Source organism: Sinocyclocheilus anshuiensis, unplaced genomic scaffold, assembly GCF_001515605.1.
Source record: "Sinocyclocheilus anshuiensis isolate Anshui unplaced genomic scaffold, SAMN03320099.WGS_v1.1 scaffold274, whole genome shotgun sequence".
NCBI lineage: Eukaryota > Metazoa > Chordata > Actinopteri > Cypriniformes > Cyprinidae > Sinocyclocheilus > Sinocyclocheilus anshuiensis.
The window spans coordinates 2,445,074-2,457,295 of record NW_015547698.1 but is presented as its reverse complement, the minus strand read 5'-3'; the positions used below and the strand labels follow the sequence as shown (position 1 = coordinate 2,457,295).

Sequence of the window (12,222 nt, the reverse complement as noted above, 5' to 3'; positions counted from 1 at the left end):
TATATATATATACAAGTATATGTGTGTGTCTGTGTGTGTGTGTGTGTGTGTGTGTGTATGTGTGTGTGTGTGTGTGCATGCGTTTGGTTTTGCTATGTTGCAATGCACCTGAGAAGCTGCTCTATTAGCGTGAAAGCGCTGAGGAAGGAAGTGTTCGTGTAGAAGAGGTCAGTGTAAAGGATGCCCTTTAAAAGCAGAAAAATTCCTCCACCAGCAGTTGGAAAAGTACACGAGATAAAAACGCTCTCGCATGTGACTCATCTTGAGACTGAGACTATTTCTGCGGTGATGTCTGGTCCTTCATGAGTCTCCTCAGAGCTTCAGCATGGAAAGAAAGAAAGAAAGAAAGAAAGAAAGAAAGACAGTACAGCAAAACAAAAACCTTTACGCTGCAAGTGGCTTGTTATCAAGATTTTACACTGTTGTGAGTGTGCCTGTATAAAAGTGCTCTAGGAAGAAGAAAAGCAAGATAAATCATGCAGAGTATTTCTAGAGTAAAGTACAACAGGAGTTAAGGCCTTCTGGGTAAAAGGTCATTTTGAGGTTTGTTATTCTAAACCGAACTCTAAACAGAAACTAAAACGACTTTCCTAAACACCTACCTGTCTAAATGGATTGCAAATATGGCCATATCAATAAAACAAATGCTTGCTAAAGGTCTAAAGGTTGATTTTGAGTGTTGATTCATGTTGCTAATGAGAATGGCTGATCACATTTTTATGATTTTCAGTTTTGTTCAAGGTGATAAAATCAATAGTTTTTAAGGAACTGTTGAGTAATAAAAGTATATAGGGCAGAAATGCATGAAAAAACACACTTTGGCCAAAAAGAGTACAGCAAAGTAATACAGAAGATCTCATCAAATGAGAGGTTATAAAATGTCAGAATGAATTAAATAAACTGAAAAGTGGTTACACACTTGCTGAGGTGGTTATTTTCACCTTTTGTACTTAAATGTTGCTATTATTTTTTAGATTTCCCATATTTAAACTATTTGCATATGATGACAAATGTTGTCATATCAGTATTGCACCTGTATCAATATATATCACTCTAGTGTGTGTTGAAGGCCTTTTGCCTTAAGTCTGGGGTCATATTTACTTGGTTTTGCAATGAGTCAAACTTCATTCACTGCTCTATTTTACTGTGTTGCTCCTTCAGTATTCAATATACATTTGGTATTTTTATTTTAAAACAATCCAATTGACTTACAGTAGTCAGGTGATCTAAAAGAGACTGCTTGAACAGTTGCAACCGGTGCAAGTGGTATATGTAGAGATATACTGTATGTAGATGACTAGTCTCAGTGGTTGCATTAGTTTCTCCTTTATCTCGTCACTCTCTGAAACCGATTCTGCTGCACGGACAGCGTTGTTTCAGAGTTGCATGACTTAGCACACTGTTCATCGAGTTTTGTGGAGTAATGATGCTTGAGATTGTGTTCCTCAGGCACTGCAATCTTTACAAAAAGACATAGACCAAGGCAAACCAGAAGAGTAACTGTACACTATATGTTGTGTGATGTATAGTAGTGTACTTCTGAAGTGTATGTAGAGGATTTAGCTATTACCTCGACACACATCTGGCTCTTCCACTAAAGTCGTTGTCAATACTGTGAATTGGCCCGTAACCTTTTCAGCACATGTAAAACATCAATAAATCACTACTTGCTCTGTTTTAACCTCCTGTATAGTGGCTAGTGACCTTCTTATTTAGCTGAATTGAAGTGATGATGATGCTAAACCAATTCCTCCTCAGGAATAAACACTTGTTCGCAGTTACCCCACATCGCTGTCAAAGCCAAACTGTACTCCGTATTCTTGATATCTGACAACACTTTGTCTGGGTAAACACCATATGTGCTCCTTTACGGGTAAATCGTTATTTAAAAAAGGCAAACAGTCAAATGACAGGAACATTTGGTGATATTACGTGCCGCTCATGTTTGCTTTGCAGTGATTTTAATGTGAGTTAGATTTGTGGAGTGGAAGAGTTGAAAAATGTTGTTTGAAGGGGTTCCATATATATATATATATATATATATAGCCGTTCAAAAGTTTGGGATCAGTAAGATTTTTTATATTTTTAAATAAGTTTCTTATGCTCATCAAAGCTGCATTTATTTGATCAAAAATACAGAAAAACAGGAATACTGTGAAATATTATTGCAATTTAAAATAACGGTATTCTATTTTGATAGACTTTAAAATAAAATAAAAAAATTCTGTGATGCACTTTAAAATGTAAAAAAATTAATTCTGTGATGCAAAGCTGAATTTTCGTCGGCCATCACTCCAGTCTTCAGTGTCACATGATCCTTCAGAAATATAGAGGAGATTATATATAATTGGTATTTTATGTTATGTGATCTCCATATCACCATATCAATATCCATATCTGATGCTAGGGAGAAACAAATGCTTCAAACCAGCCTGGTATGAAAACGCCCTAAGACTCTCATCTCCATTTAACACATGTATAAATCAATTCCACAGCATTTCTCCCAAAAATGAGAGTCGGTTTTGGCCTGCACAGAGTCTTTACAGTGAAGAATGCAGCACGGTAATTAATTTTGAAGAAATGTCGAGGGATTCCTGTCCCTGTCTGTGTATGTGTGTGTGTGTTTGAGTGTGTTGTAATTACTAATTAAGGCAGCGTAGAGGACTGCATGTCCTTGCTATGACCGGTTCTCTCTCAGCGGAACAAAACCAGAGCGATGAATGCATCCAGTCCACATTTATGTCTGTGTTTTCTCATTGTTGCTTGACAAAGCAGTTGTGTTTAAGGTGCTGCATCCTTCTGAGACCAGACATTTCTGAACCATCACCCCTCCTAGAGCTTTCAATATAGTCTGTCGGCCTCCGTCAGTGTCTGTCCGTCTGTCTGTGGAGCGACTGCTAAACTTCAAGTCCTTCTTGACAAAACATTTTTCCATTTCTCTTACTCTTCTAGCAATCTGTTTCTTGCCCACTCTGTGTTTATATCTATCTATCTATCTATCTATCTATCTATCTAACTTTTTCAGCATTCAAATGTTGTCTTAAACTTTGATTTTCAATTATTTTTTGATTCTGCTTCAGTACATTTAAAATTTGCATTCCAATTCTACATTCTATTTGCTACAATAATTAAAATTCAGGAATTCGTATGGAATTTAAAAAGCAACTGTAACATTGAAAGTTGAACAGTTTAGATAGAGTGACATCATTAATGAAAAGTGTATGTAGGACAATCTCCGGATGCGTTTATCACACATGTTCTACAGTTGGGTGATGTCTGCGTTCATGTCATGACCACATTCTCCTTTGTTTCCTCTTTAGAGCAATTTCTTGGGAAGTAGCAGCTTCTCCGTGGCTGATTTCCTCCAGTCCAAGGACCAGCAGCTTTGTCTCAGCCTGAGGTGAGTTGGATTGTGGGATGTGAGTTTTAGCATTGTCTGCAGGGCTGACTTCATTGAGGCTGTGCTGTCGTTTTATGGCGTGAACTTCATTTGCTGGGTTCCGTGCACATGTGATGAGCTCTCTGGAGGTGGATGATGTCAGGCACCCACAGCTGATCAAACAGAACTGAGACCAGCAGAAAACAGGCCATCTGCTCCTGTATTTGGCACATATTTAGTTGCCACACAGCTCGATCTGACTGTCCAATGAATGCACAGCTTGAATTTTCATTGTACGGTAGGGCTAGGGCTGCATGACGGTTTAAAGCACCTTAGGGGCCGTTTACGCGGCAACGTTTTCAGCCAAAAACGGGAAACTTTTTATGCATTTTGACTGTTCGTTTACACGACAACGATGTAATGGGGACTGAAAACACATATTTTTGAAAACTGGTTTCAAAGTGCATGTTTTTGAAAACGGCACCTTTATCATTTCCGTGTAAACACCCAAAACGGGAATCTTTGAAAACGGTGACGTCATGCGCGTGCGTAGTACGTGTTAGGTATGTAGACATGTGCAGTACGTGTCGATTTTAAAGGCAAGTGCAAACAAACATACACAACAATGGCGGAGTACATGGTACTGTTGTTGCTGCTCAAGAGTTTGCTAACGCTTCTTCAACAAAGTGTGGATTTACTTCACCAATATTACAACCAACAGCGGTCATATACAACATATAATCGTCACTTCCCTACAGGTACTGTTTACTAACAAGGTGACAGCGCCAACTACTGGCCTGGCATACGTAATACAGCACTTTTGGCCGTTTCGCGGATATGTGTAAATGCGAATCGTTTTGAAAACGTTGTCGTGTATACGTGAAACTTTTTAAAAACGCAAGGGAAAAACTTTTCCGTTTTTGACTACACCGTTGTCGTGTAAAAGTAGCCTTAGATTTATGTTATTTACACATCGAGGAATGTGTCAGGACATGTCTCAAACTGGTACATTTTAGTTGCTTTTCTGGTGCAGAGAATCGTTGTTGTTCTTTAAATGTGGTACATCCAATGAATTTCGAGTCAAAACTATCTTTTTTATATGGAAGCCCATGTCTGCCATGAAAAAAATAATACAATTGCAAGGTAATTGTAACTTTTTATCTCACAATTTAGACTTTTTTTCTAATTATTCTGACTTTTTTCTCAGAATATGTAAAGTCAGAATTGCGAGTCACAGTTACTTTTTTATTTTTAATTCCGTGGCAGAAACGGAAAAAAAAACAACCCAGAATTCTGAGATGTAAACTTGGAATTGTCAGAATTCTGAGTTTAAAGTCAACATTAATTCACTGGATTATACAAAATTAGATATTTAACAAATTTCAATTTAATGAACCATTGTTTTGTTGAATTTTCCAACAACAACAAGTATATTAATATAAATACTTAAGTAATAGAGTCAATCCCTATTGTATGCTAGTTTGAATAGTTTTTAGGTAGTTAAGGGCTGGATAAGTGGGTAAATATGAAAGCTGGGTAATGTGAAGAAACAGTCAGGTAGAGGACGTTGTGTGGTTTAGTAGTCATAGATCTAATCTGCCAACCTAAAAGGCTGTAGGTTCAAAGCCCACAAAGTGCGATTCATTAACAGTGATCACCATTGTGCTCCTCCCAGTGGGGTTGTTCCTGTAAATGTACTGTAAATCATATTTAAGCAGCAATTAAATGACAATTTGTTATTCTAAATTAGTACAGACGGTGCAGGCAGGACACATTCATATCCATAAGCATCTGCATCATGCCATCAGGGCCTTGAGAGAGACCTGAAAACCGACTGTTTTGTTGCCTCTTTGTCGTTCACTAAATGATTCGGAATTCAAACAGCTGCTTCGGTGCGGTTATTTTTTCCTGTGTACACAGACGTGCTGGATCTGCTCCAAAACCTAGTGAGCTGTCTACGTAGACAGCATTTACCAAACGGCTATCTTATAAGTTAGCTTGTTTTGGCCAAATTGGAGTGCTGTTTGCTGGGTTGCTGCCTATGAAGTGCCCTCAGAAGTTTACTTGACAGTAAGCATGCAGTAAACATTAAGATAGCTTGCTGTGTTTTGAAGCAGAGTTGGTGTGTGTGAGGATCGCTGCTTAGTCATGATTGATAGTGTTGTGACTGTGAGTGACAGACGGAGGGATTCCTGGCACACTGCACCACAGATAACAACATTAGTTTTAATAGAGGATTGTTTCTCTTTATTTGGCATATTGCTCATGTTACGGTGTACACTGGCCCTTGCTTGTTGTTTGTTCTGTTTCAATGTCGGTGGCTGGTTGTTTTCTCTCTGTCGTTCTTTCTGTCTCTCTTGAAACTCAGACTAGCGTTTCTCTTTGGTGAAGAGCAGCAGAAGTACAAAAGGACCGTCTCTTGTGTAATGCAGCAAGGCGTACAGTACATGGGGTCCAAAAGTCTGGAAAGCTATTTTTCTCCATATTGTACAATGGTGGACAAGTTGGATTGAAAAATTAAGGTGAATTTCAGATTGTTTTAATATTTGGTTTGTGTCTCTTCTGCTTTAATTAAAGCAGTAGTGGAGCTTCAGCATGATCTAAGATGTTTCAAGGAGCATCTTGAGCTTCGCTGGAAGAAAGTATGACTGTCTGTACACTGTAAGAAATTTCCACTTACTGTATTTCAACTTAAAAACTCAAGTTCGGTTGCTGCCTAAAATTTGAAGTGTAATCAAATTGGCTGTACAAGTTATTTCAACTTAAATGATATTAAAATGGCTTAAAAAAATCAAGCTGAATCTTGTATAACTTAAAAAAGGAATTTGAAATTGGTAAAAGTAATGGAAAAACATGGTGCCATGACTTATTGACCATACAGTGTATAAAGAGTCATGACTCTCATTTACTTGAGAGTGACCTAGAAATAGTATAGAATATTAAATATTTCTTTTTCTTTTGTGATTTTTTTCAGAAATCGAAAGCTTTATTTCTGTTTAATACTGCAACAAGTCTTGCATGCTGTAATGTGGTCAGACTTTTGGATCCCACTATATATTGTAGCCTATTTGTTTATGTATAGTTTATGGTGTTTTTCAAACGCATTAGATGTACATTTTCTTTTTCGGGCATCGTATCAAATCATTAATACATTAATACATTTGATATTTGTAATAAATTCTACATATTTTTTGTATTTTTTATATGTAACTTTTTATATTTATAATATTTTAATATTTTGTAAGTTTATTCAATGCATAAATGCAAGTTACATTTATTTTTGAATTTATTATATTTTATTTTTTAAATTGCACCATTTTGATTGCATCATTCGCAGTGCTTTATGTGATGTGTAGTTCATTCACTCATAAAAGATTTAAAGTACAGTCTTTTATCTTTGTGCAATGTTGTGATTCCTCTCAGAGCTTTTGTTTGGATCATTTTCTGAAATGCCTTTGCAATGTATTTCATGTATGGGAAAAATACTTTCAGAAAGTTTCAAAGTGGAAAGTCGTCGCCACTCTTGAGCTCTTCAGTTGTTCCTAATCAGCGCTCTATTTTGGTATCTATACGGTAAAGAATCTTTTCAGTTTTTCACTTTGGCTTCAGTTGTTTAATAATAGGAAAGCAGTGCATGCGTCGTGTGTGTTTGTGACTCTATTGTTCGACCCGGCCGAGACCTTTCACACAGTTGTCAGCTCTGCTGTGCTGTGTTTCAGGAAGTCTTGTCTTTCCTCTCTTCATCCCCTCGCAGGTCACCTTTTCATTTCTGACTTATCTCTTCCTCTCTCTATATCATGACACACTCAGTTATTTATAGATCCTTATCCAAGCAGTCTTAGATGCCCGGAGTGTAGGGCAATAAACAGCGGCCTGCACTGGAGATCTTCGAGTCTTGAATTCAATCACTTTACAGTCGGTGTATTGATTGGGAGGGAGTTTATGGGTAGAGATGTGCCGTACCCATGGCAAATGAAATCTAGCATCCTCTAAACATTAGCAGCTCGCTCTTGCTCCACATTAAATTTCTACTTTCCTAATGAAAGCTTCATCATATGTGAGGTCAGGGTGTAAAATTACTGATTTTTTTTCTGTACCTGCTTGACCATAATTATTTGCATTATTTTGTAGTAGTATTGCAGTTGTATTGTTGTTCTGTGTTCTTTGCATTTTTCTGACAATCCAAGTTAAATTTTTGACTCACCTGCCAATCACACACTATTTTTTTAGTCCTCTTGAATATTGACAATTGGCAGCATAAATGTAGATTCACACAAAAAATGCGAGTCATTTGATTCCATGCGTGTGGATGATTTTTCAAAAGTACCAGTGGTAACCACTTTTAGGAATAACTCTTTTTTTTAATGAAGGAAAAAATGACTGAGTGCAGCTTTAATTTTGGACCCTGTGTGGGGTTGATTAAAAGTACATGGAGAACTTTCAGATGAGAAAGCCTTCTGGTGCACAAGTAGTGGTTTTCAAATGCATGAACTGAACAAATGATTTGCTGCATGCTAGTACTGTATGTTGCTATTGACAAGCCCAGTGATGGACGATCAGGAAGGCACTTTATCTGATCTTATCCCATGATGCCTATACAGGACATAGGACACATAACCCTGTCCCTTTCATTCTAAACTGTTGAGATAAATGAGTAGCGTCAACCCTCATCTTAGTAGCACTTAACTGAGCATTAGCTTTGCTCACACAATCATCGGTTAGTTAGTGTATGTCAGGAAGGAAGTGGAAGCCTTTGGAAGTTCATTCAGGTCGCCAGAGAATTTCAGGAAAAAAGTGTTTCGAAGCATCTGGGGACTCATTTATAAAACGCATGTATGATCAGATTGAACATGGAGACCAGAATAATTTAATACGGTCGTATTTCAATTACGAGTCACGTAAACACCTTGTTTTGAGTACCTGCTGTAAGTGAATCTTCATGCATATCTGTGAGACGCACAAGATCCCTGCCAGCTGGACGATGTGAGGCGCGAGGGGAAGAGAGATTCATTTACAGCCCTTAAATGAAACGAACATAAATCAGTATAAAGATGAATGCAGCTCGTGTTTAGAAGGGTTGCTGGCCTGCATTTCCTGATTCATCCTTTAGCCTCTCGTCTGCTGTTGATGAAATGAAAATGAATGATTTGATTAAATTAGCCTGCTAAAATGCAGCGTAATAAATGCCAAGAGCAAACAAAACACAGGAGAGGGAAGAGAGCGTTGATGTCTTAGTTTGTTCTGGATTTATTAGCATGCTGAACCTATCAACAGGAATATAGAATTTGATTAGTTCATTTAATCATTCATTAACATTAAACTGAACGTTTGCATACATTTTATATTGCATTCTGCAGTCTGAGTGATTTTAAGATTTTGTTGTTGTTGTTGTTGTTTAATAAACTTTTGTGTGCATACAGATGTTTTATAAATTCTTTGTAGGGATATCAAATGTAATTAGTAACAAATTAGACATTTAGTCATCGCATTAAAATTAACATTTAACATTTCAAGATGAGTCATAAGTTAACATTAATGTATAATGAACAAATGTGTAGTAACAGTAGTAAATGTAAATGAGTGTTAAGAAATTATTAATAATACTAGATTAATTATAAATTCATAAATAAATGCTGTGAAACATTTTTTTGTGTCATTGATAGTTCATGATACTAAATGCATTAACTAATGTAAATTTTTATAAAGATTGAACACAAACACACACGTTTTTTGATTAATTATTTGATTAATATTAAATAGTAGTTACAGTATATCATTAGAATATGCACAATATTAAAATGAAATATTTTTTCAATTATATAATAACAATAATAATTATTATTATTCTTAAATTATACAATTATTATAAAATTAAATATATAAATTATAATTAAATACAGATTCATACTTAGTAGTATAATTAATATTACATTAATATTACTATTAATAAGTAATAATACATTCTAACACCACTCTCTTGAATCTTAGCAGCCAGATTTTTTTATAATGACTATAACATACTTTTTTGTTGCAAGGATGACAGTTTTCTGTGTAAACACCCTGTCAGGATTAAAATATGCATAATATTAAAATGAATAAATGAATGATTAATAATATTAATCATTATTATTAATCAATGTATTTTAATGATTAATTAATATTAATTAATGATTAATAATAATAGATTAATAATAATTGCTGTTTTAAAAAATGAATAAATGCTGTGAAAAAGTTTTTGTTGTTTTATTGGTAGTTCATGATGATGCATTAACTAATGTCAATTTTAATAAAAATCGAGCCTATATATCATATCACACATAAGCTAGCATACCACACATTTACACTTTTACACCCAAACACATTCACATGTCTCGCTCTCTCTCTTCCACCCTCTATAACCTCCCTCTTTCCGAAGACTGTAAAATGGGTGTAAACAAGACGCTGGGTTCTTTATGTGCCGTGGTCAGTATGACTTCATTGCTTTGCCAACGCTGGCCAGAATTAGACAATAACTTGGTGATTTTTAAGCCCTCGTAAAACCCATCACGAGTTAGTGTTGATCTGGTGGTCTTAGTTTAGAGGCTGGCTCTTTAAAAATAACCCCCCCAATGAACTTGTGCCTTTGATGTCAACAACAAAATAAACCAGAAGCGTTTTCTCCTCTTGAAAAGTTGATAAGTCTATTTATTTTGCTGTCCTGGCTATGATTATATGGTTACTTATTTAAGGTTACTTATTTGTCTTTAACATTGTTTTTCTGTTCGTGCTGTTCAGGGCCTCATCAGAACACACATGAGACCCATTTTTAGGTTGCAAGTCACCAGTTGGGAAACGCTGCATTTGATGCACAAACCAATGAATTACTTTAACTGCTGCACGTAATTGGACTTCTGTTTGGTTGCAGCTAATGTGTTGCTTCAGTCCTCATAGGCACTAAAAGACACAGAAAAGTGTCTTTCTCCATTAACATTTTTAAAATGAAGATCATTTCCTTTGGTTTTGTCTGTGAAGTACTGTATATTGATGCATACATCCTCGTCTTTATTTGTTTGCTGCCTTAGACATCTGACTTTGACATGCTAAGCTCTTTCTCAGCTCTACAGTTCATAAGAAACACTTTTGAACATAAAACATTAAAATAATAAAGTCTGATTTGAATATGTGCTTTCAAGGCAGCACTGTGTTCGTATTACTCAAACATTCTGGTCAAGGATTGTTCTCTAACACCCAGTAATAAACTTCTGCAATGAATTCAGCCTGAACCACCACTTTTGAAAAAGAAATCTAAAATGAAAATTTAATAGAATATTCAGTATTCATGATGGAACTACAGTGATGTGATTGTGATGTTTGCATTCTGAATTGAATTGCTGATTGTCTTTCTTGCATTCATTTGTTTACTGAATTGTGATCAGTCTTTTTTGTTTTGTTTTGTTTAATATCTGCAAAGTCACTCACATTGGGTTGAGTCTCATGCACAGCGTGATGACAGTGTCAAACCAGCTCTGATGCAACATTTTGTTTGGGCCTGAAACCTGAATTTATTGGTAACACTTTACAATAAGGGTTCATTTTTTAAAGGAATAGTTCACCCAAAAAATGAAATTTTGGTAAAAATGTACTCACCCTCAGCCCATTGTTTCTTCATCAGAACAGATTTGAAGAAATTTAGTATTAGATCACTTGCTCACCAATGGATCCAATACAGTGAATGGGTGCCGTCAAAATGAGATAAGGTTCAAAGCAGTGTTTCCGGGTAATATATGAGTCCATAATCCATAATCTTGCTTCCTCCAGTGAAAAAGTAATCTCGTCTGAATCAGGAGAGAAATATGAACAGATTAAACACCATTTACAAGTGAAAACAGTCCAAAACAGTTCTAAATAAATATGTGGGTGGATTTTGATGTGAGAAACAACAGGGGATGGACTTTTTCACTGGAGGAAGTGTTATTATGGATTATGGATTTTGTATTTTAGCCAGAAGCATCAGGTTAAAGTTAAAATGTTTTGACGGATTCGTTTCTTACAAACACACAGCTTTTCACGTCACAATACTTGTGGATTATAGTGATGTTTTTATCAGCTGTTTGGGCTCTCATTCTGATGGCACCCATTCACTGCAGAGGATCCACTGGTGAACAAGTGATGTAATGCTACATTTCTCCAAATCTGTTCCTATGAAGAAACAAACTCATCTACATCTCGGGTGGCCTGAGGGTGAGTACATTTTCTGCAAATTAGTAATACTTAAAAAAAAAAAAAGAAGTAAGTATTAGTAAATGCACTGTGGACTTACAAAAAAAAAACAATGAACAATTATTATTAACTAACATTGACAAAGATGAATAAATGTTGTTACCAACTTATTTAAAACCGTTGAGCTATTTTTGCCTCTTTGCTTTGAGCACTGCGGTTTCCTCAGGAAATGCACATCTTATTTCAATCTTGGCATTTTTTGTGCATTTTAGAAAGAACTGAATGCATAATTCAGTCATCCTAAATTCTAACTGGTTAAATGTCTGAACACTGTAGCAAGCAAGTGTATGTATTTTTATGCTCCATATACTGAGAATAATCTGAGAATGACTTTGCCTCGGCTTCTGCTAGTCTGCCTATCACAGCACTGCAGCATCACACACACACACACACACATACACACTTAAGGCCAGGCTTATTGCCACGGTGATGGAAAAGCCATCAAGTATCTGATCCAGTGAAATACAGAGCCCAGCAGAAAAAGGGATAGGTGCGGCTGTGCTGGAGAAATACTGACACGTCGCACTTTACACAGGCTTCTGATGCTGCAGTCTGTGTGTGTGTGTGTGTGTGTGTGTGTGTGT

At 36.1% G+C, this 12,222-nt stretch overlaps 1 protein-coding gene across 3 annotated transcripts in view; it reads left to right on the top strand.

Moving 5' to 3' along the window:
• LOC107703845 (type II inositol 3,4-bisphosphate 4-phosphatase-like) overlaps window positions 1–12,222 on the top strand; it is a 121,011-nt gene that overhangs the window by 6,451 nt on the left and 102,338 nt on the right. For all 3 annotated transcript variants that reach the window (XM_016506612.1, XM_016506611.1, XM_016506613.1), the window contains exon 2: window positions 3,321–3,400. The gene's annotated coding sequence lies outside the window, so the exon portion shown is untranslated. The remainder of the gene's footprint in view (window positions 1–3,320; window positions 3,401–12,222) is intronic.